Source organism: Mesocricetus auratus, unplaced genomic scaffold (assembly GCF_017639785.1).
Source record: "Mesocricetus auratus isolate SY011 unplaced genomic scaffold, BCM_Maur_2.0 Super-Scaffold_100024, whole genome shotgun sequence".
NCBI classification, from domain to species: domain Eukaryota; kingdom Metazoa; phylum Chordata; class Mammalia; order Rodentia; family Cricetidae; genus Mesocricetus; species Mesocricetus auratus.
Window position 1 is genome coordinate 11,071,415 of NW_024429205.1, and position 26,886 is coordinate 11,098,300.

Sequence of the window (26,886 nt, forward strand, 5' to 3'; positions counted from 1 at the left end):
GCCTAAGAGAGGACTTTATATTAGTGATGGGCATGGTCAAAGAGGTCAGTTGGTGTGTGTGTGTTGGGGGGTTATGGCTTAGAGGAAGTCCTCAAAGGCCTCTTCCTCTTGGAGGAGACAGCATTTGAACTGGATCTTGAAGAATACACTCAGCAATGACCCCTCTCCCTTCCTCCCTCTCTTCATGCATGCACAAATCTATCCCACCTGCCAGTCATTAATCTCTCCAACCCTTCTCCCATGGTCTCATTCATCTACAGGGCGAGTCATTTATCAAACAGCTGTTATGACCCTGCTACATGCCAGAGACTGCACTAGGTACATCTCTTGTTCAGTTAGAGCAGTTCTTCCAGGCAGTGCTACCCCATCGGATTGGGAGATACAGATGATTCCAGGCAAACAGATTTCTCCTCCTTTCAGGTCTATCTCATCTTCTATTAAGGAAAAGGCATCTACTTATCTTCAAGAGCCCCTTCCCCTGGCTTCAGCTCCCTGGTTTAACAATTCCAACTTTATTTCCCAATTCAAGCCATTACTCCCCAGTCTATCTAAAATAGGCTTGAGGAAGCCCAGGACATCACATGGTTTTTCATTGCATTTCAATGCAAGTCCCATCCTGCATTCAAGATCCTGTGCGAGTTACTGGACTGGTCTTCAACTCATTTTACTTTATTCTCATTTAAAACATTTTTTTAAATTCTTACCTCTCCTCTCACTTTTATTTTAGTTAAATTAGGAGACCCACTCCCACCCTAACCTTAAGATTACTCACCTCTGTTAAACTTGCCTCTAACACGGTGGTGTTTTGATGACTCAATGGGCCTGTAATCCTTTCATTTTAGGAAGCTGAGGAAGGGTTGCAGCAAGTTGGGCACCATCGTGGTCTACATAGTGAGACTCTGTCTCAAAACACAGCACAACAGAAACAAAACAAAACAAAAACAAAAGCACCTACCGGCACAGAATGAACTGCTATAAACTTTTAGGTTGGATTCCCATCTTGGTGAGCCATTGCTCTTCCTTCTGGAAATATGCAGATGGTTATTTCCAGAGCTCTGGAGACAGGACTGCAGTATGGTCCAGCTCCTTGCACAGGGAGCAGGGAGCTACTTCTGGCCATGAGAATCGGGCAGAGACCCCAGGAATCTACAGTGCGGCTGTGATGGCAACAGCCCTCACACGCCCAGTGAGTATTTTGACTACACGCCCCCAAATGGCACCAGAGAGTTATCAGGAGATAGGGGCAACTGTCACCTTGTGGAAGGTGGGAGGGTTGGGGGTGAGGGGCGGTTTCTTCCTCTTTAATTGCTGGTCCTAACCCTACTGTTAGACTTAGCCATCTCGATGCTCCCAGATTTAGCTTCATTCTGCATGTATTGACAACCACGCAAGGTTTGACCCTTAACTTGTCTTCCCCTCAACCTTGTTTTTCTTCTCCATGACACCACAGACTGAACTCAGTGTTGAACCACACTGTGCCTGTACATTGTGGCGAACCTTCTGGAAACGGGCCAGTAGGAGAGTGGATCACTCCAGATGAGATATTATTATTATCATTATTAGTGTTCTTATAAAAGGAGGAGAAGCATGCCTCTTCTCGGGTGTCCACTATGGGAGACCACAGCAAGAATCCCTGCAGGCCAGGGATGGGGCTTTTCCAGATGTCACTTCCCCGCCCCTCACCTCAGACCTGCAGCAGCTGCAGCTGGGAGAAGTAAATGGTTGCTGTTGGAATCACTTCATCTGTGGTCATTTGTCACAGCAGCCCTAATGGACCAAGACAAATGGAGCAGTAAGACCTAGCAGCATCCCTCCTGAGCGTGTTTGCTTCCGTTTTCCTACACTTCATAATTCAGAGCAGGAGTTTTGCAGACACAGCATCAAAACACTTGGCTTCTGCAGGAGGGGGTTCAAGGCCAGTGTGACGCAGCAAGGAGAAGTTGAGAGATGGAACAAGGACCCAGGGGCAGGGTAGCGAGCAGAGTTGTACAGAAACCTGGGCTCAGACGTGTGGAGTGACAGACAGCAAGTGCATTCCTCATTTTGAGCTAAAATATAAAAAATGTAATCTTTAAGTCCTGTTAAAATGGCTCCTTAAAAAAATACCTTGACATTGCAATAGCTGTCTGTATGAAGCAGAGATCTCCTGTCCTTGAAGGAAATGTGTTCAGTCCATCCAGAAAGCGCTGTGTAAAGCAAATAAACCCAATAGTTTATGAACTAGGATCATGGCTGAGAGGTACAGTGCTGGCTTAGTGTGCACAAAGCTCTGAATTTGATCCCCAGGACCCTCTACAATGAACAAACAAAAAGGAGACATCCCACGAACTAGAGTCCCAGAGGGAATAAGGCAGGGAGCTGGGCACCTCCATTCATCTCTTGGTTCTTTGAAAGCAGATGGAACATGACCTTATACCATTCCTTTCCAGCCACAGCAGACAGTACCCTCAAACTGTGAGCCAAAATGATCCCTCCCTCCCTCCCATAAATCTCTCTTCCGATAGGGATTTCATCACATCAACAAGAAGGTAACAAATGCAGCCAGCGTTAGCCCACGGAACTCTGCAGAAGGATGCTTCCGCATAGGTCACCGTGGAAACACACTTCTGTGTGAATCGGCAAAAGTATTTCCAGAAGGGTTGAATGGGAAGGTCACCGCCTTCCCAGAAGACTACAGCTGCCTCCAAAGGGAATGCAAATCATCTTCGCTGCCAGCTCACTGCACCCTTGGGCTAGTGGGATGGCCCTGTGGGTAAAAGTGCTTGCTGCCAAGCCTGATGTTCTGAGTTCAATACCTGGGACCCACACGGTAGAAGGAGGTGAACAGTTCCCACAGGCTGCTCTCTTGACCTCCACAAGCTCATCTGGCATGGGTGTACACACACACACACACACACACACACACACACACACACACGCACGCACGCACGCACGCACGCACGCACGCACTAACTGATTAACACAATTTAAATAAAGAATATATGTATCTATATGATACTGGGAAACTGGGGGTCCTCTCTTGGGGTTCTCAGCCTCATTGATAAAAGAATTTAAGAACAGACTCAAGTGGGAACTCAAGGGCAATTTTAAAAGAAAAACTCGCAAACAGGCAAGCTGTAAACAGCAGCATCTGCCAGGAGGGAGACAGAAAGATGAAAGCCAAGCAGTTTTAGCTGGCATGGAGGTCAGCTAGATGTCGGACAGGCAGCCGTGCACTGGGAAGGCAGCTGAAGAGAAAGAGAAGAAAACATCAAAGTACCAGAGAGCATGCTTGGAGTGTGATCAGCACCCAGAAGGAAAGCCCAGGAGAAAAAGGGGAGAAGTTATGCTTCTCAGAGTCAGGCTGACCCAGGGGAAGTCCATGGCAGATGGAGGGGCCTGAGACAGAAGATGGTACGTTATCTCATTAAAGGTCTAATTATTCTTCCCATCTCTTTAACATGGCTCCGGGTATAACCACCTTCTAGGGGTGCTCCTTTGGTTGGGCCAACTTGCTTAAGTCTTTAGGAAACAGACAATGGCCTGTGTCCAGCCAGAGGTGGATTCTAGTCTATGAACTTGGAGGCAACAGCTTTCCCTTAATGGACCTTCAAAGCTGCTATTATTTATTTGTTGGCTTTTCTGAGGCAGGGTCTCTCGGGTAGTACCGTTGACTATCTTGGAACTCGCTATGTAGATCAGGCTGGTCTCAGAGATCCACCTGCCTCTGCCTTAGGGCTGGGAGTAAAGGCGTGAGCCATCATGTCAATTCCTTCAGTGCTACTTCATCACATGGGTGGGGACACTCCAGCTGTGGTACTGTGGTCTTCTAACAGCTTGCACATCCCTGTGGTGCATGGGTCCACCAGGAAGGGACTGACGGCTCTGTGGGCCTACAGAAGGGGAGGAGCCCTGTGTGTTATACTGTGTTGGAAGTATGTTATCAGTTGCCTATGTAGGGATTTTGAATGCCAATAGTCCATTCTCGGGTCTCTTTCTTTCTCTTAATAGTCATACCCGTGTCCTTTGAGGGGCTCCCTTTTAGGCCACTGGTGGCAGGACACATAGTAGGCACTCAATAAATATTTGCCAAGCCAATAAATGGGTGGTAATCTAGCACTAATCCTTCTTTCTCTTGAGCTCCCCACCCCCAGGAAGAAATAAAAGATGCCCATTTGTGGCTCAGCCACATTCAGGCAAGCTTCCATATTGCTGCCAAGTCCTGCCATCTGCCACCTCCGAGATGCAGGTGCTGGGCAGCCTCGGCGCCCACAAAGCCCGACCACGGGCACAAAGGCCCGATGTGCACTGATAATTGCTGAGGCACAGCCCGCCAGGCCAGTCGGGCTGATGCAAGTGTGCTGGGTCGCTGAGATTTGCATACAGATGGCCAGTCTCAGTGCGGGGAGCATTGCTGCCACAGTCGCTGCCTTGCTCTGGGTAGATCAGCCTGCAGTCCCTTTGAGAAGTGCACAGGGCTTTGACTACAGCCCAGCCCAAAGAGGCCTCATTCTGCAGGTCCTGAATAGTCAGTTATTCAATGGGTTTTCTTTGAAATTTGAAGAAAGAGACACACACACACTTGAGAGCAAGACAGAGTGATAGGGATAAGCACAGACAGACGGACAGACAGACAGACAAGGAGATTTGTTGCTGTTTTGAATCGGGGTCTTAACTCTGTAGCTCAGGCTGGCCTGGAACTTGCTATGTAGTCTAGATTGGCCAAGAATCCAGCAAGTCTCTTGCCTCAGCCTCCAAAGTACTGTGATTTCAGGACTGAGCCTCACCCCCAGCCCCGTACTGCATAAGACAGAAAAATGGAGGAAAGGAGAGATAAAAGGGAGAGAAACGAGAGACCCTTGAGTTAAATAAAAACCAAAATAAAAGTTTTAAAGGAAGTAAAGGAGAAGGAGAAGGGATTTTTTTTTCCTCCTTCCCTTTGTGAGGCTAGGAAGTGTTGGGAAGGGGACTGCGGTCTGACCTCTGAGTTGGCCACCGGGAGTTATGGGGTGAGCATGCTTGTTCTGGGAGGCAGCCTGAGATGTGTGGGGCTTTGGTCTCCTTTTGGTTGCTGTCCTGAGGATCTTGCTGAGTCTGAAGTATGTAGACATTTTGGAAACAGAAAAACAGATGAAACTCCATTGTCATAAAAAGATACGCTGAAGCCTGAGGTGCAAGAATAGTCTCCACATTGCATCCCGGAGCCCGGAACCTGTCCCCTGGGACACTGCTTTTGCTCTTTGTGCCTCTGTCTCCCTGGGTTTGGAGACACTGGGTGAGTGAGTGAGTGGCCAGGCCTAGGCGCCTGCCAGGGCTCTGGGCATCTGAAACATGGGATGCAGGGCAGGTGCTCCTCCTAGTTCAGCCAAGCTCGCTGTTTAACCACCGTCTGAGTCCTTGCTCCGTGTTTACTAATATCCCTGGCCCTCAGCCCTTCCGTCAGCTCCCCTGCCACCAACTTCAGTGAATGACCCACTTGGCTAGGGGAAAGAAAGGCCTTATTGAAGGAGTGTGGCCTCCCTTGTCCAAACTAAATGAAAGGGAAACAGAATAGCAACAGGATGGAGATTTCGCCCATTCGCAACTGCACGCGGAAACCCGCTTCTCCTCTGGTGGCTCAGAGAGAGAAATCCCAAGGGAGCCCTGGCTCCCTCTTCCTCTTCTTCCAGCTAAGCAGACACCAAGACCTCAGGTTCTCCCGCCTACAGCCCTGGTGGCTCCTCATGAGTTGGTTCACAAACCCATGAAATCAGGAGAACCCTTCCCACCTTTAATTCTCCCATCCATTTTTGGCCAGTGGAAAAACCAAGTTCTACTTTATTCCTTTTTTTTTTTTTTTTTGAAAGCATTGAATGACTGGCTGCTGTCCCCCAGAAGATAAAGCTTGAGGTTACCAGGTTGCCATGGAAACTCTTGTGGTTCAGTTTCTGAGACCTCTCTAGCTTTCTCTTGTCCTCACAGCCTTGCTATGGGCCACTTTTAGGTTGCACCGAGGCCTCCTGTGGCTCGCTTCTGTCTGTTTTCCCTCACCGTTCCGCATCTTTGTATGGCTTGTCAGGCCCACTGAACATAAGGGTTCTCATCCCTCATCCTTCTCTTCCTTCATCCATTCAATGTTAGGAGATGGGTCACAGTAGAGTTCCCTGCTGTGGTCCCATAAGATTCTCTCCCAAAGTGGAGAGAACTGTCTCTGCCAGCCAGCTGGAAGCATTGGTTCCTGTTGCTATTGTTGTTGCTTTTTAATCAGTCACAGAGAGATGCCCTTGGGACCAACAGCCCATGGATGGTGATTTTAATAAGATTAGTCCTCATATATGTGTATGCTTAGTCCCCAACTGATGAGCTGTCAGGGAAGGATTAGGAGATGTGACCTTGCTGGAGTAGATGTGTCACTGGGGCTGGGCTTTGACCTACCTGTCTCCTCTCACTCACCCCACTTGTCTCCCCTTCTCTCCCCTCTCTCTGCCTGCTGCCTGAGGGTGGGGATGTAAAGCTCTCAACTCCTTCTCTAGCGCTATCCTGCCCGTGTGCCACCATGCTCTCTTACAGTAATGCTAACGGTCTAAACCTCTGAAACTGTAAGCCAACCCCAATCAAATGCTTTCCTTTGTAAGAGTTGCCTTGGCTATGGTGTCTCTTCACAGCAATAGAACAGTAAGACACCTGTGGTGATGACATATTATGATTTATTAAAGCTCGCCTGAGGGTACAGAAAGCAAGGCAAGCCACAAAGCCACAGAGTCAGGCAGTGGTGATACGCAACTTTAATCCCAGCAGCCATGCTAGCAAGCCATAGAGTCAGGCAGTGGTGGTACACACCTGTAATCCCAGGACTCAGGAGACAGGCAGATCTCTGTGAGTTCAAGGCCACACTGAGCTACACAAAACTGATCCAGTCCTAAAGAGAAACAGCTCACACAAAGGTGATCTCAGCAGTTGGGATCACATGCCTTTAATCCCAGGATTTGAGAGGTATAAAAGGAAGAGGCTGCTGATGGGGGAAGTCCTTCTGTGTATATGCTTGTCTGATTGGTATAAATAAAGCACTGTTGGCCAATAGGGAAGCAAGATAGGTGGGACTAGGAGTTGAAGAGGATCCTGGGGAACTGAGACACAGTCAGCCATGATGTAGGACACAGAGGAATAAGAGGTCCTGACCCTTTCTCCAGTAAGAGAAGACCACATGGAAATACTCAGATTAGCAGTTATGGGTTAATAATTAAGTCAGAGCTAGCAGAAAAGAAACCAAGCAAACGGCCAACGGCTTCATAATTAATATGTGTTCATTTGGGACTGATGCAGCTCTGGGACCAGGTTGGGGGGAAGATGCACATTACGGGCAGCAGTCTGGGATTGGAGTTTGAGGATTGGTGGAGACAGGATTGCAGTCTGAGGTTTGGTGGGGAGAATTAGTCTCCAGCCACGCTGAGGACAGGACATCCCTTTCGGTCTGAGGTAGAGGTAAGAGCTAGTGGCCAGCTGTTTTGCTTTTCTGATCTTTAGCTTGAAGTTTGAATCCCAATATCAGTCCCTGGGTCTTTACTTTTTGTGTTACAGACACCGTGAGGAACTTCCTCAGTATTTTCATTCTGAATCTCCACGTGGAGATGGATAGAGGCCATTCCCATAGGATCCATCAAGGGGAAACTATCACAGGAGAAGGGTGGTTACCCAGGTAGGAAAGCAGCTTTCACAATCTCTCCCTCCCCTGGAGAAACCAGAGCAGAACTCCTTTCAGGTGCTGTATTGTATCCTTTCAGCCTAAAGTCAAGTGGAGGGAACAGTGAATTATTCATGCAGTGACTGTGACTTAGTCTCAAAAATGTTCATATTGTCATTCGCACAAATCCACATCCATTTAGTAACTTTTCCAAGATAACTTCATTCCTCTTGGTCCTCCGTGGAGTTTGCTCCAAAGCAACATGACCAAGTCTCAGCAAGGGTAGAAGGACAGGTCAGGAAATCAGGAGGTGGAGGCTGGAAGATCAGATGTTCAAGGTCACCCTCAGCTGCATCATGAGTTTGTGACTAAGCTGGGTTACATGAGACCTTGTGTCAAAACAAACAAACAACCTCAGACAGACAAGAAGGAAGGAAGGGGACAGGGAAGGGACAGGGAGGAAAAACAGTTGTTAGAAAAAAGTGACCAAAAATGGAATCTCCATGTCAAGTGGTCTGTTTGGTGGCCTGAGGTTGATGAGAAGCTTTCTCTGAGCTCACCTTCTCCCACTTTAACTTAGGACTGTTGCAACAGTGTCAAAGGTTGGGGAGTGGAGTAGATGGTCCAGACTGGAGAGGATAATAAACATGAGAAGACAATCCCCACATCATAGGTGATTTCAGTTTGATCCTGTTTCCCAACTGATGGTGACTCGGTACTGGGAAGGTGTGCTGAAAACAGGACGATGTAGGAGGCACTGGGAAGGTGTGCTGAAAACAGGATGATGTAGGAGGCACTGGGAAGGTGTGCTGAAAACAGGATGATGTAGGGGGTACTGGGAAGGTGTGCTGAAAACAGGATGATGTAGGGGGTACTGGGAAAACCTTGTATGTGGTAGCTGTGACCTGGAGCCAGGGACTTAAACTTGCTGTGCATTGGTTTCCTTAGCTTGAAGATAACACCAGCACCCTGGGATTCTTGCAAAGTTACATGAAATACTTGCTGTAAAATAATCTGTTGAACAGTGTGTAGGGGAGTTACTATGGATACTTATCGTTGTTAAGGATGGAACAAAAAACATGAAATAAACCCATGGATAGGTTGGACCTTGTCTTAGTCAGGGTTTCTATCGCTGTGATGAAAGACCATAGCCAAAAGCAAGCTGAGGAGGAAAGGGTATCTTGGGCTTTGCTTCCACTTGTAGTCCGTCACTGAAGGAGGCCAGGGCAGGAACTCACAAGGGATAGGAACCTGGAGGCAGTGGCCCATGCAGAAGCCATGGAGGGTGCTGCTTACTGATTTGCTCCACATGGCTTTCTCAGCCTGCTTTCTTACAGAACCCAGGACCACCAGCCAGGGATGACACCACCCACAATGGGCTGGGCCCATCAATCACTAATTTAAAAAATGCCCAACAGCTGGGACGGTCCTTTCTTCCTTCCTTTCTTTTCCTTCCTTCCGTGTTTCTTTCTCCTTCCTTCCCTCTTTTGCTTCCTTCCTTCCTTCTTCCTTCCTTGGTATGTCACCACTGCCCAGCTTCTATCTATGGGCAATGGCTAGTCCCGCCCTCTGACAATCTTTATTTATCAGGACACAAACAAAATATCACACAACGGGATGGTACATGTGTAAGCACATGAAGAGCAGAGGCTGACATTGGGTGTCTTCCTCCATCACTCTCCACATCATTTTTTGAGACATGGTCCAGCACTAAAGCTGAACTCACAGATTCAGCTAGACTAGGCAGTGGTGGTATATGCCTTTAATCCAAGCCCTTGTGGCTCACACCCTTAATCCCAGCACTCAGGAGGTGGTGGAGACCTGAAATGATAAGGTAGGGTGTAGACAGCATCTCAGCCTTTTGACTGCAAGGAGACAGGTGGGAAACAACTGGCGGCTGGCTGCTCCTGGTTCTCTGATCTTCCGGGTCTTTACCCCAATATCTGAATCCGAGTTTTCATTGATTTAGATTAATTAAAAACACTTCACTCTGCCACCCCCAGGGAGAGACAGAGAGACACAATATATAACAAAAACATAAAAACGATTTGTTTATGTGTATGGTTGTTGCATGTACATGTGTGCACTATACGTGTGTCTGGTCCTCACGGAGGAAAGCATGGAACCTCCTGGAACTGGAGTTGCCGATAGTTGTGAGTCACTCTGTGGGTACTGAGAATCGAAGCCAAGTCCTCTGCACGAGCAACCAGTGCCATTAAGGGCTGAGCCATCCTTCTGGAGTCAATCATCACTTTTAACTAAAAGCCCCTGTGTTGTGTGCACATTTCAGATTAAGAAACACTCTTCTATCTTCTACAGGCCTTGGGGTTCAAAGAGAACAGAGACAAGCAGTGCTATGGCTCAGGTGGGTAAGAAGAGGGTTCACCTGCTCCCTCCTTCAGAGTTTTGGGTTGCTTAGGCTGACGTCAGAGCTCACAAGCGATGAAGAGAAAGGAGCGAGGGGTCACCTCCCTGTAAAGCACTGGAGTCCCGGAGCAGAGGCTCTCTAGGATGCCACTTGCCCAGGTTGTGGGTGATGGGCCCCGGATCCCACAGTACGCCGGGATAAGTACTGCAAGGGCTGAGTAGCAGTCCTAGACAGGCTGCAATCTTTCCAAGGTCTGCTTAGCTCAGGTGATAGCACAAAGGCTTCTAATGAGGGGAGGTAGTATTGGAACTCTTAGGAACTCTCCGCTACCGGTTAGTTAATCATTAGGTCAGCTTGTACTTCTTGATGGCTGGGCTGACTGTGTGGAATGGCAAGCTGACACTTTCGCTATTACAAAATCAAGTAGAGGCGGACCTGCTGCCCACCAAGGTGGATTCTGGCTTTCTTACCTGCTATCGTGGGGCTTTGTTCACCTGGAAACCTTGGTGCTGTGTTTTCTTCTTTATTTAGTGAGTAACAGGGGCTTAGGCTGTAAGACGTGACTCAGTTGTGACCTTCTCAGTGTAAGCCAGATCTCAGTCCTTGGAGTTTTGATCAATAGTTGAGTGCTTGCCTAGCATGCAAGAGCCCTGATTTGACTCTTAGCATAGTGAAAACAAGACAACATCTGGAAGCTAAGGGCCAGAAAAGGAAGAGGGGAATGTATTTCCCAAAGCTAGCCTTCTGGCTGGGCAGATGGCTTTTTGGGCAAAGTGCTTGCCATGCAGGACCAAGGAGCTGATTTTGATCCCTAGAATCTGTGTGGGAAAAAAGGCTGGGCATGGTAGCACAGGCCTGTGATCTTAACACTGAAGGGAGCCACTGGGAACAGGAAGGTACCTGGGACTCGCTGGCCAAACAGTTTGAGTAGTGGGCCAGTGAAGGGCTCTGCTTCAAAATGACCTCTGACCTCCACAGGCATGCATACACAAACATGTACACACCATCATATATGTGAAGTAACATATACACACACACACAAGAAATCTGGATTTGACAGCTTCAAACATCTGAACATCTGGATGAACCAAGATGGAAGGTGTTTTTCAGGGGCATGTAGGGCTGCATGGTGGTACAAAACTAGAGGGAAACGGCTCTGTCTGTCTGTCTATATGTCTGTCTGTCTGTCTCTGTCTCTTTCCTCCTCTGTTCTTCTCTTTAAGTGGGTGTATTTGGCCCTTACACCTGGTTAGAAGCCGGAACTGGTTAGGCATCTTCTGGTTGGAACAGAAATCACCTGTTAGTTGTGGACTGCATCCAAGCCCGGAACAGCCTGTGAGGAGATCTCCATATAAATGGTTCCTGCAGGACCTCCCTTTGAATGCCTCCCTGGTCTTGGGGGTCTGACATGGAGCCAGTTGGAGGGCGTTCCAGGAATTTCCCAGTGGGCCTCCCTCCCAGAAACTTCAAAGTAAGCGCAGAGCTCCAGCACACCCTCCCTGGGGACTTCTGCCATTGAGACAGACTGAGAAAACCTGACTTCCAGGTTCCAGACACCTCTGTCCCCATGGCGCTTTGAAAGCGCTCAGGCCTAGTTGTTGCCTCCTCCATTGGAGCCAGCATTTGAAATCGTCAATGACCCACGGCTGTGTTTAATTTTTAAATATGCAGATGATCAAAGTGTGTCCTGGGGTCCACAGTTACTACCTTTAAATAAATGAAATAAAATAATGATATAGATACTCTTAAGTCTTGAATGTATAAGAATTTCTGTTGTGTCTGACCTCTGACTTTTCATACGCATACACATATGTACACACAGAGAGATGCACACACACACACACACACACACACACACACACACACACACATGAATTTACTGATGCTATTCCACTGATGCTATTACAATTCTCCACAGCATGGAGGTGAATTGTGAGATAAGACGTACTTATTACAAACAATCACCAAGCCCCTGACAAACAAAGATGCCTTGGCAGAGCAAGGTGGTATGGGTGTGGCCTCAGTAGAGGCTGTTGGAGTGGTCCTCCCTTTGAACCTACTTCCTGCATCACTCTCAGCTTGGCCAGCATTGGCTATGCTGCAATGAAAATAAGGAAGAATATATACTTCGAAAAGCACATGCTGTATTTTACGTATTGTTTTTATCATTTCTATGTGCCATGTATTTCATGTATGTTTTGTATGTTTGCATGTATGTGTGGACACAGTCCTCTGTGTGTGATGCATGTGCACTATGTTTGCCTGTGTGTAGAGGCTAAAGGATGGTCTCAAGAGCTCTTCTTCAGAGCCTGTTCATCCTTTGTGACATGTTTCTCCCTAGCCTGGAACTTTCTAAGTAGGCTGGGTCCGTCTCTCTTTGTCTCCCTATCCCTAGTTCTGGGATTACAGGTACATGTTACCATAGCTGGCTTTTTCTACAAGGACCCTGGGGATCAAACTCAGAGCCTCATGCTCACAAGGCAAGCATTTTACTGACTGAGTCAACTCCATACCTCCCCTCCACCTTTCTTTTTATTATTATTATTTTAGTTTTAATTTTAAATGAACTCATTTGGAATTGAAGGCATGTTTCATGGTCTCACTAGCTTTCTTGTTTTTATTTTTTGCTGTGCTAGGAACCAAACCCAGAGCCTTACACATGGTAGGCAAACACTCTTCACTGAGCTGTATCCTTAAACCCTCAGATATCCTAAATGCTTATGCACTAGGTGACTAAGTCAGAGAGGCACAGTAACCATCCAGGTTCTGGTATCAGACCTGGAGGACATTTGTCCCAATAGGGAGTCCCATGCTTTTGCTTTCTTCTCACCAGACAGAAAAGGAGGTCTTCATTACCCCAAAGTCACCCACCATGGTGCTGTGTGACAACTCGCCTCTGTCCTTGAACCCCTGTTTCCACATCTGTAAAATGACATCAAGAACATGAAGGCCACAGGGATGCTTTTTAACTCTGTCTTTTAGGACTCTAGTTCATGTTTGCCAGTAGGCAACTATAGAAGGAGCATGCTCAGTTTGAAAATCCAAATCTCCCTTTGGATGGAATTGATTTCTTCTTTCCAGGAGTTAGTGGAACTTTTCCTTTAAATTGGGTTATAGGTTGGTGTCATGCTGTGTTTGAGTTTTCCTAAGCATAGGGGGAGAGAGAGAGAGAGAGAGAGAGAGAGAGAGAGAGAGAGAGAGAGAGAGAGAGAGAGAGAGAGAGCGTGCGTGCATGTGTGCATGTGTGCCTGAGTGCGAGTATGTGTTGCTGGAGGTTTTTTTTTTCCAGCCTGGTCCTGCAGCTGGATTAGCCTCAAATAAACACACAAGACTTATATTAATTTATAAACTGTTGACCAATGGCTAGGGCTTCTTAGTGGCTAGCTCTCTCTTAATTATTAACCATACTAGTAACCCGTGTATTTCTACATGGTCTTATTTTGCCAGAGAAATATCCTATCTTCCTGGTCTCTACATGGCATCTCCTTGCCACTCTCTCTGCATTTCTCCCCCGCATTTTCCTTGTCTCCTGGCCATGCCTATCTTCCTGCATCTACTGGTCAATCAGCGTTTTATTCATCAACCAATAGGAGAAACGTATATACAGAAGAACATCCCCCATCAAGTGTGTATCCTGAAGACCTTGGGAAAGCTCATGGAATGCTTGTTGAACTGAAAATCCATGAGATGTGAGTGAGCAGCTTGATATTCTGTTCCACCATCGTTAATATGGCAATCAACAAAAAAGCTCGGTGACTCTTTTTGATAAGCCCACGCCCATTATATGTCTTTCTTTTTGAAAGCCCTTTTCCCTTAATCCTTGTGCTTAAAATCTATATTAAAATCTCCTAATAACCACAGCTTTTATAAAAAGTATGTTCTATTCAGAAGCAGTGTTAGGGATTAGACTCAGTTGGTAGGACGCTCGCCTGGCTCATACAAAGTGCTGGATTCTACCCCTCCTTACCATAAAAACTGGGTATGATGGCACATGCCTGTAATCCCAGCACTCTGGAGGCCAATTCGGGAGGGTCAGAAGTTTAAGGGCACCTTGAAACTTCTTTCTTGTGCAGGGAATTACCCAATTCCAGTTACATGTGCAATCTGTGGGACATGAGACCCTGTTTCAAACAATATCAATGGCTCTATTAACAACCAACCATGAAGACTCTAGAACAATGACTAAGATATGGGTTCCACACAGACAGCCAAAGATTGAGATATTCCATATATGCTGATCAAACCAGAAAACACATGCACTGGGCCAGAGGGAGAGTGATGATGATGATGATGATGAAGATAATGATGACGACAATGACAATGAGGACAGTAATAACTAAGGCTGTTGAACATCTGTTTACTGGTTTTTACTAGGTTTAAGCTCTTCAAATATGTTACTTCACATAATGGCCACAAAACCCTGAGGAATATAATGTTTCTATCCCCATTTTATAGATGAAGAATCTAAGGCTAGTAAAGTTAAATAGCTCAAGGGCGTCATACAGCCAGAAGATTTAGGCTTGAAACATGTGTCTGAGTGGCAGTTGATACATTCAGTTCATCTACACAAAGAGCCTTCCGGGGGAGTCAACTCTGCTCTCATACGTCAAGAAACCTCAGACCCAGAGAGGATTCTCTAGAGTCTCTATAAACAGAGATTCTCTGCTGGGCTTGATGGCCCATACCCATAATCCCAGCATTTAGGAGTCTGAAGAAGAAAGATCTCTGGGATACTGTCTCTGAAAAGCAAGCAAACAAAAGCAGATAGTTCCATGTGACCTGTGGGAGACACCTGGTGTGTGGGTTGACACAAGCTCAGGTCTTCTAAGAAGAGAGAAGCTCAATGGGACAATGTCTCTATCACATGGTCGTATAGGCAAGCCTCTAGGGTGTTTTCTTTTTCTTTCTTTTTCTTTTTGGTTTTTCGAGACAGGGTTTCTCTGTATTGTTTTGGAGGCTGTCCTGGAACTTGCTCTGTAGACCAGGCTGGCCTCGAACTCACAGAGATCCGCCTGCCTCTGCCTCCCGAGTGCTGGGATTAAAGGCATGCACCACCAACGCCCGGTTAGGGTGTTTTCTCAATTAATGGTTGATGTGGGAGGGGCCAGCCCACTGTGGGTGGTGCCATGCATAGGCTGCTAGTCCTGGGTTGAGTAAGAAATGAAGTTGAATTAACCAGGGGGAGCAAACCGATAAACAGCATTCCCCATGGCCTCTTCTTCAGTTCCTGCCTCCATTTGCCTGCTCTGACTTCCCTTTGGGATGCAGCTGTAAGAAAAAACCCAGTGGCTGGCACATAGAGATGGAGAACAGGAGAGCAGACTCCCTTAGAGCCCAAACCTTCCCCTGAACACCACAGCAATGGCTGTGGGAATGAAAACAATGTTTGGGTTCTGAAGCTGTCCTGTCACTAAATCAGCCAGCATTTCAGAGGGAGCTTAAACACAGACGGAGAGAAGAAAGATTCACCGGTTTAGGAAGCAGAATCCGATACTGGTAGTTTTCCTACTGTGTGTGTGTGTGTGTGTGTGTGTGTGTGTGTGTGTGTGTGTGTGTGTGTGAGTGTAGTGTGCAAGCATGCATGGGTGCGGGGTGGGGTGGGGGGCAGCTGCTCCTCCCCTGACACTATATCCTTGGTTTGATGACAAGGCACTAATACAATTATTAAAATCATTATTACCATTGTTTACCAATTTACACAAGTGCTCTCCCAACCGCAAGGCTCTCACTGCTGTATAAAGAAGGCGCCTCCATTAATGAGCAGTGATTTGGGTACCGTCAGCTGATGCTTTGATGTGTTAATTGCGAATCATTCTAATCTTATTATTAAAGAACAACTTCTGGCAGGTGGTGAGCCCCACTGTAAATACCGCATGTACTGGAAATTGATCTGACTCCATGGGTTTGGAGCAATCTTGCAATCTCCACTTCTCCAGCTGTTTACTAAGCAGCTACTGTGTTCGCTGCACTTCAGCTGGCTTAGGGGATCAAGAAGATACCGCAAATGTGGTCCTAGCTCTCAGATCAGTGTCTAGCTGAGAATATGAAAAGAATAGGGAACAGGATTCCAAGTGAGACATGACTGCATGGTCTGTGGGTCTTTGAATGGATTATTGTATGCCATTCAACTGCAGTTTCGTTATCAACCAGAGATAGTAGTAGAGGCAGGATAACAAGAGTTTACATACTTGGACTCCGGAAACAGATAGCATTCTGGCAGTTCTCAGCTGTGTGATCCCAAGCATGGGATTCAGCCTCTCTGCACCTCAGGTCTCTGTGCAGAAAGGAGGAGAGTGATAATTCCTGTTAGATGACATTGCTATGACAATTACATGAGCTAATAGCATAAAGAGCTAAGAAGGGGGCCTGGTAAAAACTAAAGGTTCAGGGGCCGTGTAGAGATGGCTTAGTCAGTAAGTACACTATGAGGGCCTGGGTGTGGATCCCCAGCAGGTAGAAAGCCAGCTGCCTGGCAAATGAGATGGCTCAGCAGGTAAAAGTGATTGCTGCCAAACCTGGCAAAACTGAGTTCAATCCCCCGTTCCCCCATGGTAAAAGAGGAACACTAACTTCTGTCAGTTGCCCTCTGATCATGACTTTTGTATATAAACACAGCATAAATAAATAACAGTAATGAGAATAATGAGGGAAAACCCAGGAGAAATGGCATGTGTCTGTAATCCCAGAGCCATGGAGGCAGAGACAGGAGAATCCCTGAAGCTTCCTAGTCAGTCAGCGCAGATGAATCAATCAGTGAACTCCAGGGTCAGCGAGAGACCCTGATTCAAAGCATAAGGTGGGATGGAGAGATAGAGGTACACACCTTTAATCCCAGCACTCGGGAGGCAGAGGCAGGCGGATCTCTGTGAGTTCGAAGCTGGGCTGGACTGACAGCCTCCAAAACAATACAGAGAAACCCTGTCTTGTAAAACAAAACAAAACAAAATGCTACTAGGTGGAGTGGTAGTGGCAAACACCTTTAATTACAGCACTTGGAAGGCACAGGCAAGTGGATCTCTGAGTTCAAGGCCAGCCTGGGCACACAGCAAATACCAGGACATCTAGGGTAACACAGGGAAATCATGTTTTGAAAACAAACACAAAAAAAACCCAAACAAATAGAAATAACAGGGGGCTGGAGAGATGGCTCAGAGGTTAAGAGCACTGACTATTCTTCCAGAGGTCTTGAGTTCAATTCCCAGCAACCACATGGTGGCTCACAACCATCTACAATTCAATCTGGTGTATATGTAATAAATAAATAAATCTTTAAAAAAAAACAAATAGAAATAACAAAACATAAGGTGGAAAGTAATTGAAGAAGACACAGGATGTTAACCTTTAGTTCCCTCATGTGCACACGTGTCTCTTTACATGGGTATACACACGCACATGCATGCACACAGTAATAAAGCTAAAGGTTTGGTAAATAAATAATCAGTGCCTGTGTCACAGTACTGCTTACATCATTTAATAGAATAGTACACAAGGTTCCCTACTACAGAACTGTGCATACAACATTCAACTAATATTACGTGTCTAGCCTTACCTTTCAAACCCTGTAACCAGAAACATGAACTCATGCATCGGCTTTCGAAAAACAAAACCTATGCTTTCCATGGTAGCACATGTCCGTAATCCCAGCATTCAGACGGGTGACTCGGGAAGATCTCTGGTTGAAAGCCAGCCTGGAGTGCATATCATGATTCTGTTTTAAAAAAAGTAAGACAGTAAAAGGAAACCACCTCATCTCACAACCCTAGCATTCAAGTCAAGGTGAGAACCAAGTATCCATAGAGTGTCAGATTCCAGCCTGCTGGCCAGAGAACGCCTCTCAGAGGAGCTTTAATTAACCTGTGGAGTTGTCCTCTCAATTCCATCCAGCTGAACCTTGGACAAATCTTTATTGTCTCAGTTGATGTCTGTAGTACAGAGGGTGTATCATTCAACGAGGCCAGAGAAATCCCATCTCCATGGAGATGACACTGGATTGTGGAAGCAGACACAAACGGGGAAGATAAATTCCAGTGCTCTGAATGCCATGAAGATGAGACGGGAGTAAACAGAAATGGTGGGGACCGAGGAAGGAGGCCATATTCAGAGAGGAGTTACCCTGTGCGAGCAGCCCCCCGAGTAGAGCAGTGGTTCACATAAGCAAAGGCCAGGAGGCAGGGGAGCCAGCAGTGAGTGGGGAGTGAAGACCCTCACTGAAGAGTAAGTTAAGGTCTTTGGGAGATGCGGAGGATTTTTTTTTTGAGATATCATGGGAGGTTTCAAGATTTTAGCACAGGGAGGGTATCAAGCCTATGGGATATGTGCAGGGAGGTATGAGCACAGAGAGGACCTAGGGATGCAAGGGAGAGTGAGAGAAAGGGGACAGGAGGTCATGAGACATGTTGAGGGGACACACAGACACCCAGGAGGAGATGCCTGGAGCTCAGAGAAGGTGAACGAGGCCTGGGTGGAGGTAGCATCATCCAGGGACACCACAGAAACTGTGGCACTAGGAGAAGCTTTCTGACTCCAACCTCAGCTTGACCATCCTTGGACCTCTAAATGAACTCATGTCCTATCATTCTAGGTCCCTTTCCTATGGATCTAATTTGCATCTCTTCTCTGCTTGGTACGGAAGTCTGAGCTACTTTCCATGACCAAGGTAGTGAGGGAGTTTTAGTTCCTTGGATCTCTGAGGATTTTAGTCCTCCACAGAGTCTTTCATGTGTCCTTAATTCCCAGGAGCATTTGAGAGCAGCTGTGGTCTCCCCTTGACATAGCCACGGGAGTCTCACTGATGACATCATAGGCAAAGCTGTGCGGAATATCAGCCAGGAAGAAACACAGTCCAGAGCAGTCCCGTTTTTCTTCTCTTCTCCAGAAGCAGAGCTGAGCTGGCTGCCTTAGCAGACCCATCTCTGCCAACTCAAAGCTAAGCTCTGAATATCTTTTCCAACAACGTACAGAAAGCTGCACAGTAGAAAAGCTGTCATCTGGGAGCCCAGCTGGCTGGCTTTGTGATCTTGGGCAAGTCACTTAACCTTTGGGAGTCACAGTTCCTTGATCTGCAAAATGAGGAGGTCTGTGGGATGTTGGCTAGACACTCTTTGGCTCTAATGATGGAATTTCTTAGAGCAGAGTCTTTCCTGTGCTCCTATTAAGGAATAGAAGGGGAGAGAGGTAAGAAGTGTCGCCTGTATCACAGAGCTGCCTCCAAGAGCATCTCTGTAGCCTGTGGGAAATCCTTCATCCTACCCATGGGGGACCTTCATGTGTTCAGAAGTGGGAACTTACAGGTACTTGTTGAGCACCTACGAATAGCCAAGCTCAGGGAGGGTATCAAGCCTATGGGAGATGATTAATCAAAAGAAGGAAGGAATTAAAAAAGAAAGATGATTCACTTCCTGCTCTTAGTGTTCTCATTGTCTAGTCGAGCATAACATTACTGGCCACTTGATATGGGCTAAGAAATAAATGTATGATAAGTATGTTGTGTGTTTAACTCTCTTTTTAAATGCCAGATGCTTCCTTTATCAATTTCAGAAAGACCTTGAATCCCAGACAACTTGTAAGCTAAACAATGAGGTTTTATAAAATTATTTTGAACAGATAAGTTGCTGAACAGATATATTTCACATTTCAATCCTCTGTTTTTCTGTTGTTGGTTTTTTTTCATGCTAAAATTGTATCATTTTTGATTGCAGGCAATCCTTTATATTGGCTCCTCTGTCCTTTACCCTTGGAGTTGCTGCTTCTTGGTGTAACATACTTTATGATACAAAAATACAAAAAGAGAGCCAGATGTGATCATAGGCCTGGAATCCCAGCACATAGGAGGTAGAGGCAGAAAGATCAGAAGTTTAAGGCCAGTTTCAGCTATGTAGTGGATTCAAGGTCAGCCTAGTTACTTGACAGAAACAGGTCTGGAATGTGGCTCAGTTGATAGATTGCTAGTCTAACATGCATGAAACCTTGGGTTCAATCAGCAGCAGCACATAAAAATGGACATGATAGTACATACATGCAATACTAGCACTCAGAAGGCAGAGGCTGAAGGATCAGAAGTTTGAGGTTACTCTTGACTATGGGGCAAGGCCAACCCAGCCTACAAAAGACACCATCAAAATAAACAAACAAACAAAGAGAGATGCCGTTAACACCCACCCTTTCAATAATAAAATGGAGGATGCTCTAACCACATGACCAATGGAGGTCAGTAAAGCTGGCTGGGGTTTGATCTTATCAATCAACTCCAGATACTAAGTGTTACTGTCTAGTATTTGAAAAGGTAAGATAAACACAAATAAAATAAGGTAAGGTAAGACCAGGTGGTGATGGCACATTCCTTTAATCCTAGCACTTGGGAGGTAGAGGCAGGCAGATCTCTGAGTTCAAGTCCAGCTTGGACTACAGAGCAAGCTCCAGGACAACTAGGGTCACACAGAGAAACATTGTCTCAAAAAACAAAGCAAACTTTGACTAGCATTTCAGCCTTCTTGGGTCCCTAACTGCATCCCAAAAGTCAGCAGGAAGTAGCATGGGAAAGAATACATCACCCCTCTTTCCTTGGTTGAGATGCTAAGTCAAAAGAAAACTCCCTTACATAGGGTACAATATGATAACAGAGGCAAATGTCACTCCCTCAGAAAAGTCTGTCAGCTAATGGCAGAGCCTGCTAACACCCTTTTGAGCCCCTAACAGGCAGGACTCAGGATTGAGTCCTATCATGGATACTTTGAGAAAGGGGAAATGTAGTTATCAGTCGCCCATTTTAGCAGCCATGACAGGCTAACATGTGCTTGCAAGACCTTGCAGCTCCTGTCCTGGTCACTAGGAGGTCAGATCTCCTCGTGGCAAGGAACCAATCAGAAGTTAGCTGGCAGGGCTGTGCTTTACGGCTCTAGGTGTGCTTTATGGACAGTGCACAACAGTGACGTACAGAACATAGCAACTGCCCTGGGAGGGCCTATGAGCCATAACAACCAGTTGACCAATCAACACAGGGCGGGTCACCCAAACCTGGAAGCACACCAATCCTGAGACTGTTTCATACCCCTAGACACTCCCCTTACTCAGCCTTTAAGATCCCTGCCTCAAAGTAGCTGGGGGGGTGGGGGGGAAGGGGTGTGTCTTTTCTCCAGCCATCTGCCATGGTGGCGGGATGAAGAGCCCGAGCTAATGCTTTTAGCTCATTAAATAACTTTTTGCTTTTACATTGAAAAAACAAACAAACAAACAAAAAAACACAAAGCAAGCAAACACCAAACCAAAACCAATTAACTAAGCAGGTCAACAGGTGCTGTGATTTCAAAGCTTTTCCCCAGCAAGGCTCACAGCAGTTGTAGCTGTTCTTGGGGTGGGGTTGGGAGTGGGATCTTTAGTAGGGTCTAGTCATGAGAGTATCATCCCACAGACTGGAGGAGTCGTGCCAACAGGAGTGGATTTGTGACTGTGGATATGGGGTTTCTCCTTGTATTCTCTCTAACTCCATAGATTTATACTCTCTTCAGTACAGTGAAGCAAGAAGGCCATTGCCAGATGCTGATGACTCAAGGCTGGATTTCTCCTAGAGACATTAGCCAACAAATTTCTACTAAAAGTTACCCAGACTCAGGTGGACCAGGCTGGCCTTGAACTCACTGCTCTGCCTGCCAAGGCCTGGGATTAAAGGTTTGCACCACTACAGGTTGGAGCAATGGCTCAGAGGCTAAGAGCACTGACTGCTCTTCCTACAGGTCCTGAGTTCAATTTTCAGCCACCACATGGTAGCTCGAAACCATCTATAATGAGATATGGTGCCTTTTTCTGGTGTGGAGGCAGAACACTGTATACATAGTAAACAAATACATCTTAAAAAAAAAAAAGGTTTGTGCCACTACTGCCTGGTGGTGCTTAACCATATTATTGCCATTTTATATTATTGCTGACATGACTGACTCTAGTGGAAGCTGATATAGCTATTAGACAGTGTGTTTGTGGATCATTTACAACCAGATGAGGATACGCTTAAGGTATTCTATCAACTCAAAGTATGCCAGAGTTTACAGAATGGAAGAAAATCTTTACCAAGCATATATCTGACAAGGGATTAGTGTCCAAAATATATAAAGAACTGAAAAACCTAACCCCAAAACGAACAAACACAAAACTAAGTCCAAATTATCCAGTTAATAGATGAGTAAGTGAATTGAACAGACAGTTACTGAGAAACACAAATTGTCAGAAGAAGAAAATGTTCAACAACTTTAAGCATAAGGGAAGTACAACACTGAGAGCCTGTCTCACCCCAGCCAGAGTGGCCACCACCAAGAAAACAAGCCAGAGTCTGGCTGTGGGTATGGTAAAACACTCCTGCCATTCCAGCAACAGAGAGGCTGTGGTAAGAGGGTCATGAGCCTGAGACCACCCTGGGCTGCAGAGTGAGTTCCAGGCCAGCTGGATAGTTTGAGCTGCAGAGGAAGATCCTATTTCAAAACAAACAGACAAAAAGAAATAGATGACAAAAAATACTGATAAGGATGCAAGGAAGTGAGCAATTAGGAATTCTTATCCCCCGACTGGGGAAGAGTGCAAACAGGTGCAACCAATAAGGAAATGTGTGGAGATTCTTCCAAAAATTAAAAGTATAATTGATGGGTGAACCAGCTATACCCCACTCCCATCCTAAGCCAGCATACTGCAATCACACTGCCGTATTTATTGTTGCACAAGAGCCAAGATACAGAACCAGCCTAGATGCCCATCAAACCATTTAAGGAACACTTGATACCTATATATACAATGAAGTTTTCTTTTGTTGTAAAGAAGAATGAAGTTCTGTCTTTTGCATGAGAATGGACAGACCTGGTATCATTCTATTAAGAGAATTAAGACACATTCAGAAGGGTAAATACTGTGCGTTCTCTCTCATTTGCTGAAGTTGTATTAACAAAGTCAGAGGGGCACTAATAGGGAGAAAAAAGAGCCCCAACAGGAAGGGATGATGGAGGACAACAGAGGTGAAAATTACCAACGATACAATGATATACAAAGGCCATATGATAAGAGATAGATATGAAAGCCCTATGTTACAACCCACTGCTTTGTACACTTACTAAAAAGCATTAGTAAAACAAAAAAAACCCAATCAAGTATCAGGAAAAAGATGTGACGTGTACAGTGTGAGATGATGGACACAAATGACTGTAACCGTGTCAAAACAAATACTCTGAGGTTGGCAATGCACAGCAAACGCAGCATCAGCCAGTGCTCATTTCTAGGCTGGCTCTTATTTAGTTTTTCTAGCTTTTTGTCTGTCTTTTAACATGGGAGTGTCTGACTTCTATAATAGACAAAATAAGGGCTATATAAAGTTCAAAGCTGGGTATTAGTTTTGCCAGCTAAAACGGAGCAGGAAAATACCTGTGTGTGTGTGTGTGCGTGCATGTGTGCCTGTGTGCCTGCGTGCATGCGTGCATGCGTGTGTGTGTGTGTGTGTGTGTGTGTGTGTGTGTGTGTGTGTGTGTGTGTGTAGTACCTGGGAGGGAGGTAGGGAGGTGGATTCCAGAGGAACTCAAGAGATGGTGATGGAAGGGGATCCCTGTGTCAGTGGCTCCTGCCCCTCCTCTAGAGCTATCTGGAAAGGTGTCTAGGGAACAATCTGGGGGAAATGTCAGTTTCTCCCAGTTTGGGGCACTGGTGTCTGGGGAGTCAACAGTGGCTTTGATCTGGTTAACCTCTTCAGAGTCAGGCAGCTCTGACCTGTGTTCTCAACCCAGAGCTTCAGCCGGGTCAGCGCTCCTATTGTTTTATAGCCTACATTAACTGCCAGGCCAAAGAACAGGCTGGCTTGCTCCCCACAGCAGTGTGTCCCTCCAGCCCAAGCTATCCGGCTTTGTTTCCTCCCCTCGGCTCCCTTTGTGCCAACTCAGGGGGGAAAACACTTGCCCCTGCTTCCTCACACCAGTGGCTTCCTCCTTTTCTAGTTCTTAGGCACTTCGCCACCGTGACCTCCAGGGTTATTTGGGACTTTGATCTTTCATACCTAGAGTCTAGCTTCCAAGATGCTAGCTTATAGCTAAGCAGCCACCTAAAAGTGTGCCACGGGAGTGGCAGAGTCAGGAGTTTGGGAGCACTTAGCTACCTGAGACTTGGTGGTCAGGTAGGATTGGCTTCATGGGGGTGGAATGTTAAGTGCCTCTTTGGATTAAAATCTCTGACTGGGCCTTCTTGCCTCTTCCATACTCAAGCATGAAAGTCTTCAAGGACAGGATAAAGGACTTTTCTTAAAGACTTCCAATCTGTCCTGATGTCACACGGTACCTGGCCTATCTCACTCTTCCTCACTATCTCTAGACCCTTCCCAGGACTCTACCCTCTCTAACACCTTGCTGTTTGCAGAGCGGTTGTCAACCTGTGGGTCACAACCCCTTTGGGGATCAAATGACCCTTTGGCAAGGGTCTCCCTCAGACTATTTGTAAACACAGATATTTACAATATGATTCATAACTAGCAAAATTACAGTTATGACGTGGCAATGAAAATCATGTTATGCTTGGGGGTCTCCACAACATGAGGAGGGTCGCAGCATGAGGAAGGTTGGGAACCACTGACCTACAGGAACCTCCAGCTCTCTGCTCTCCTCCACAGGCTTGAAGTCCCTCATCAGTGGAGCCTTTCCTCACCACAGCACATCCTTGTTGTCCCTGACCAGTCCCCTGTGATTATCTCTGCTGTAGCCCCTTCTCCTCACAGCTGAGCTCACTGAAGGCACATGCCATGTCTTTGCTTGCCGGATGCCGCCACTCCCTGCCCTACCATTGTCCCAATAGGGACAAAAAGACACTTATAGTTTCATCATTTCAAGCCAGCTATAGGACGGCTTCTGATGTTTTCCCAAGGGTTTTAGAAGCTACAAAGATGGCTTAGCGGTTACGAACAGTGTTTGCCTTTGTAGAGAGCCGGGGATAAATTCCCTGCACCCACATGGCAACTCATGGCAGTCTGTAACTCTAGTTCCATGGAATCCGATGCCTCTTCTGGCCTCAACAAGCCACAGGCATACATACAGGCAAAAGACCCATACACATAATACCACTAAGAAAAAGAAAGGAAGACATTTTATAGCATAGACAGGAGTAAATCTAGTGAATGGACCTAACTTTTTGAGTTAAGATCCAGGGTCATGAAGTGATAGAAATAATGAGAAGCACTTGATGAATTTTTTTATTAATTAAATTTTTTCATTTATTTTACATACCAATCACATTTGGTGAATTTTTAAAACCAACGAAAGGCTCAATTCATTTCTCCTTTTATTTTAGTGTAATGTTTGAGACAGGGTATCATTTTTACCAGATGGGGAGCCCAACACAGGCGGAGTCTAGGATCCCTAGTCTTTTGCATTTCTAGAATTCCAGCACTCAGGAAGTAGAAGCAGGAGGACTAGAAGTTAAAAAGCATCCTTGCATACACAGCACGTCCCAGCTCAGCCTGGGATACCACAACGTGTGTGCTGCAATTCATAATTTATGTGGTGCTGGAGATCCAGCCCAGAGCTTTATTCGTGCTACAAAAGAGCTCTACTAACTGAGCTGCACACCCAGCCCTGCTTCCTAATTTAAATAAACAGGAACGGAATGCTTCCCTGGGGTTTGCTCCATTGTTGCTATTGTTTCAAACACATATGGGATATAGCAATCTACCAGGAGGTGTAGTGGCAGGTAAACTCTGGGAATGCTGAATTCCATCTAGAGGAAGACAGCTGCACCCTAAAGTCGAGGCTGAGCTTACTCTGACAGATGTAAATGGTCCCGAGAAATTTATTAGGCAACAGTGACTAGTTTGGGAGCCTCAATCCACTTCCTCCAGTAGAAATGCCAATTAATGGCAGTGGGGAATTCCACCGAAGCATTAAACAGCAGCTAAATGCATCCTTCTATTTGCTCTAATTTACGGTATTGACATTCATCTCTGTACCTCTTCGGAAAATTTGGGTCTGCCTGTAGGCAGCCTGCCAGCTCTGTCCCACATCTGTGCCAGCTTGCTGCCCTGTACTAAGGCTCTAGGCATCCACCTAGAGTCCCCTGTGCAGTAGGGAGAGCCACAGCCCCTTCTATTTAGCTACCCCCTTTGGCCCCAATTTACCATGATCCAAAAAGGTAAACAGGGCTGTTGCCCACCCCCATCACTGAGCTCATCCATTCCTCTATTTTGTCATTTGAAATTTAGAAATGAGTATTTATCAGCCAATGAGTTTGTTTTCATGTATTCATCCCACAAATGCTTTGCTAAACACTTGGAACGGCAGCGTTAAGTTTTTAGGAGATAAAAAGTGAACACAGGGTGGTCTCTGCCAGGAAGAAAATGATTTTAGTGTGGTCCATGATGAGGCCACCTGGGACGTTTCGTGATGAGGAAGACAAAACACTTCAGTGGGGTGTCCTTGGAAGGGGCTGGAACTGTGTATGGAAGAGGGCAAAGAAGACATGGGCTTTGGTGGATGACACTACCCTTGAAGGTTTCTGGAAGGTTAAGGAAGAAATCTAACTGGTGAAGAAAAGAAATGGAAAGAAGATTCTGTTGTGATCATAGAGAAGGTGGATGATGGGAAGACCTTGGGATTAGGGAAGGGTTGGGAGTATAAAGGAAGGAGGCTCCAACCCTTGATTGACTATGGTCTTTAGGCACAAGGGTTGTCTCTTCTGTCAGTGTGGTCTCGAAGCTGGACTCACCCACTGTGTCCTGGGAATGGGCACACACTGACCACCATGTCTTGACAGACTACCCCAGGATCTCCTTTACAAATGGTCCAGTCAAACATGAACCCTCACCATCCTCCCAAATGTTTTACCTTATCTGCAAATAAATTTTGGGAACACTTACTGCCTCCAGACTGTCCTTGTG

The 26,886-nt window shown here is 46.2% G+C and overlaps 2 long non-coding RNA genes across 2 annotated transcripts in view; both read left to right on the forward strand.

The window, feature by feature from the left end:
* The window catches only part of LOC110342621, a 45,326-nt gene extending 41,937 nt beyond the window's left edge, over positions 1-3,389 (forward strand). The window contains exons 4-5 of the long non-coding RNA XR_002384746.2: positions 843-1,186; positions 1,451-3,389. This is a non-coding gene — a long non-coding RNA (uncharacterized LOC110342621). The remainder of the gene's footprint in view (positions 1-842; positions 1,187-1,450) is intronic.
* Positions 3,390-7,542: 4,153 nt separating this feature from the next.
* On the forward strand, positions 7,543-11,778 carry LOC121133863. The gene is made up of 3 exons (XR_005870879.1): positions 7,543-7,654; positions 9,959-10,004; positions 11,298-11,778. It is a non-coding gene; the product is annotated as an uncharacterized LOC121133863 (long non-coding RNA).
* The last annotated feature ends 15,108 nt before the right edge of the window (positions 11,779-26,886 follow it).